Raw genomic sequence first — 3,976 nt, 5'->3', positions numbered from 1 at the left:
ATATATATATGTATTTTGTGTATAAAAACAGTACTAATTCTTAAGCTCTCAGTTTGAGTCATCAGAGCAAACTTTGACTGTAGTCTCCCAGAGAGTTTAGTTGTACAGGGTGGGCAAAAAAATCTGGTCACCCACCTGAAATAAAGATAATGTACATGAAAGAAATAATTTATTGCATATTGACACAGACTAACAAAAGGTTTGATTAATAATCCAAAATGTCTGTCTGTTGGCCTTCATTGTCATGATAAAGGATGATACGTTTCTTCTTGCATTGTGCCATCCAACTTAGCATATTAGAGATGACCTTAGCAAAACATTCAGCATGTTTTTGTTTCAAAGTGTCAGTTATTTCATATCGTTCCTTTGCCATAATCTGTTTGATAAAGCTCTTACTGAATTATCAGATAAGCTTTAAATAAGGGCAGGCCCAGACTCTTAGCCCACCCTGTACAGTCATCAAGTAAGTACTTACAGGTGGGTGAACCAGGAAAGTCTCAAAAGACCAAATGGTCTCTTGTTGTCTGTAGTTTGTTATAAATGTGTACATCTCTGATTAGTACTGTGCCAATATAACATATGGAGAACAAGGTAACATTTGGTCCTTCAGAAACAAATGATGTCTGTTTTAAGTTCTTAGAAGGTGCTGGCCCCCACTACTTCTGACAGCAACTGATTCCATAAGTTAATAACCCTAATAGGAAAATAAAACTGTCTCAATAAGATCATAGCCAGTCTTTCTTTGAAATCTTAAAATTGTGTCCTATCATCTTATTCTTTTCAGAATTCAATACAAGAAATCAGAGGGCTTTAACTTATCAATGCCCTGGATAACCTTGCAAACTTTAATATCATTAGAAAATAAGAGACCTTAACCTGTCCCCATAGGGTAACCCTCCATTCTTAGTATCATCAGGGCATACCTCTGAAACTTTCTAATAAGTCAATATTATTTCTTAGATAAGGATTTCGAAATTGTACATATTATTCAAGTGAGGCCTAACAAGTGATTGTAAAAAATTAATTACCTCTTTCAATTTGTAATCAATATGCACATAAATAAATCCTAACATTCTATTAGCTTTATTATTAACAGGAGAGCACTGCTTCAAAAGTTCAATGGCTTAAGTACCTTGTTTACAACAATGTCAAGATCTTTTTATTAAGGCATTTACTAGAACAATGTAGTAATTCTAATTATTGGATGTTCCCAAGGATAAATTTAGTAACTGCTGGTGAATGAGAGCAACACCACACTGAAGGACAACCATGGCTGTAACTAGCTATGAGGACACTGAGGTCATATCAACAGTTGTGCCTTTTAGCTTTCTTCAGTAACCCTCTCTCTCTCTCACACACACACACACAATTGGAAATTATAGGTTGAAACCCAAGTTTGATTTCAGTAGAATATTGGCTCTGGTTACTGTGCAGAGCAAACCACTTTCATTATAATGGAAGTCAACAGTAATTTTGGAAAACAACCAAATTTGAGAACAAATTTATACAAAAAAAAAAAAAAAGAAAAGAGAGAACCTCGTGGTACCTAAATTTCTATTTTCAAGGGTGAGAAACTGTTTGGTGTACATGGTTGTCTACTGCAAAAGTCAAAAACATTATGGGGTGGGGGTTTTATTCTTAAAATGCCTTTTTAGCCATAGAAGTAATGGCTAACTCATACAAGTGCATTTATTTGATATGTATTTTCAGCTTGTGTTCTATAAAATGCTCTATAAGCAGGTCAAACAAATAGACAGGTGACAAAAAATAATTATGGTCAATACAATAATGCTGAAAGAACAACAGGGTTCTTTATCATTCATTACTAGTTGCAAAGACCTTACTATAGAAACTTACTGGTTCTTATAGTTTACATGTTAATATTAGTAAAATAGGTCCTGATAAGTTCACTGAAAGGTCTTAATGTGAAAATAAATTATCATTAAGCTAATGAAGAAAAACTAGCAAATAAACCGATAGATTTTATGTCAGTCATTATTCATTTGATTTAAAGTATTCTACTTGAGTTGCAGGTGTTCAACTTCTAACACAATCCTTTTAATCAAAATAAGACTAAAACTGAAGTCTGAATATAACATTTCTATTACACCATTAGCATTAAAAGTGTTGGTATAAAGTTGTAGCTCAGAAACAAAAATTGCTATGTTACAAGTTTATATGCATATTCCATATCAGATTTATATTCTTATTTGTGTTACCTTTAGTTAAACTTCCCTGTGATAACATTCTGATCCAAAAATAAGAAAATAATTATAAGTATTTTACATATCTTTTTATATAATAGATGAGCTGGTCGAACATGAGACAATTTGTTTTTCTTACAGATTTTTTCCCTTTATTTTAATATAAAATGTGACCCATAATTCATTTTATGTAACATTATCAGAGCACCATGAAAATTGGAGGGTGATATACAAAGAGAAAATGTCTATGATAAACACTGTGATACACTGTCTTGTTATCAAAGGGTTGTTCAGGTATAAAAAGGTTGGATGCCAACACTTTTCAGTGCTCACAGTAAATATAACCGTGTTGAGAATTTCAAAGTTTACAAGTTACAGCAACTTTTCTTAAATTCTTTATAATTATTATATATATGCATACCTTCCTCAATCTACATACAGCTCATTTTTCATCTTTCTCAGTTGAATAGAAGGATTTTGACATAGAGGTAGATAAGTTAATCAAGTCATTGAGGCAATGTTCTGTTGCTATTATTAGTAGTAGTGTGGACATCAGCTACGTAATGGGATATTTGTGTTTTGCCCACTACAAATATCAAAACCCAGATTTTAACATAATATTAATAAGCCTTCATTTAAAACTCAAAGAATCTACAGCATTTTTTTCTTATTATGTTATTATTATAACTAGATTAAAAATATAATGAAGAGAGACTGAAAATTGAAGTTGGACAAGTCTGGCAGTCACCACTAAACTTCTTAAAATAAAAAAAAATTTTTATACTAGTTTACTACGGGTAGTTACAAAAACAACCGGTAAAAATCTAAGACTAAGTTACTAAGACAGTGAATGATAAATATGGCACGAACTTAACTGAAGAACCTGCACTTTAATCCTAAATTTCTAAATCATCAATAGATAGGACTTTGAATTCAAGAATTGTGTAACCACACGCATACGATCAGTGGAAAGGTTCACCTAGTGTTTCATTTGAAAACAACCATAAAGGCTATGATAAATGGAAAAAAGGCAATCATTTAAATATAAAAGTAAAAATTATCAAGAATCATATCAATAAAAATAAAATAAATCAGTACATCCAAATGTTTGGTTTATTGTTCGAAATAACGTATCATAACACATTGTTTATGTAATACGCTTTAATAATGTTGTTTATTTGAATGTGTATTTAACAATAACCAAAATAACTTTGAAATTCTTAAATATATTGCCCCCCCTCCCCCAGTATCACAGTGGCATGTCTGCAGACTTACAATGCTAGAAACTGGGTTTCGATATCGGTGGTGGGCAGAGCACAGATAGCCCATTGTGTGGCTTTGTGTTTAATTCCAAACAAACATACTCAAGTCAATCAGCTAAATCAAAAAGAGGGACAACAAGTTTTAAGAACTATTAGCCTTGAGTAGCCTTGCTTAGATATCCGAAAATGAACAGTTAAGTAAGAGCATAGTAATGGGTAACTACAACAAGAGAGAATCCTCAATAACCGCAACACTTGAAATTCTTTTAGTTAGGGTTAGATTAAATTAATCTATGAGACCTTTCCCCCCTTTTTATTAGCTATATTTTTTGCGCCTACAATACTAAGCGTAGGGCGCGTGTATACCCGATTCGATATTATTACTCATTAGGATTTCTACCAGCCTACCATCAAATTGAAATTCATTTAAGCAGGATTAGAGTAAATTAATCTATTAATCAGTCGAAAGGGCTTGACCTTCTGAGTCTAAAACTATAATTAGATCTTAAA

The 3,976-nt window shown here is 32.2% G+C and overlaps 1 protein-coding gene across 6 annotated transcripts in view; it reads right to left on the bottom strand.

Annotated features, from left to right (window-relative positions):
- Window positions 1-3,189, bottom strand: part of LOC106464146 (MIP18 family protein FAM96A-like) — a 20,609-nt gene extending 17,420 nt beyond the window's left edge. Inside the window, exon 1 of one of the 6 annotated variants that reach the window (XM_013924264.2) lies at window positions 3,075-3,189. The gene's annotated coding sequence lies outside the window, so the exon portion shown is untranslated. The other 5 variants (XM_013924260.2, XM_013924261.2, XM_022391824.1 and 2 more) reach the window with 5 other exon arrangements.
- Window positions 3,190-3,976: the final 787 nt, after the last annotated feature.

The sequence above is a fragment of the Limulus polyphemus genome, unplaced genomic scaffold (genome assembly GCF_000517525.1).
Source record: "Limulus polyphemus unplaced genomic scaffold, Limulus_polyphemus-2.1.2 Scaffold1570, whole genome shotgun sequence".
Classification (NCBI taxonomy): domain Eukaryota; kingdom Metazoa; phylum Arthropoda; class Merostomata; order Xiphosura; family Limulidae; genus Limulus; species Limulus polyphemus.
The sequence above is the reverse complement of the archived record's forward strand: the minus strand, read 5'-3'. Positions and strand labels throughout refer to the sequence as shown.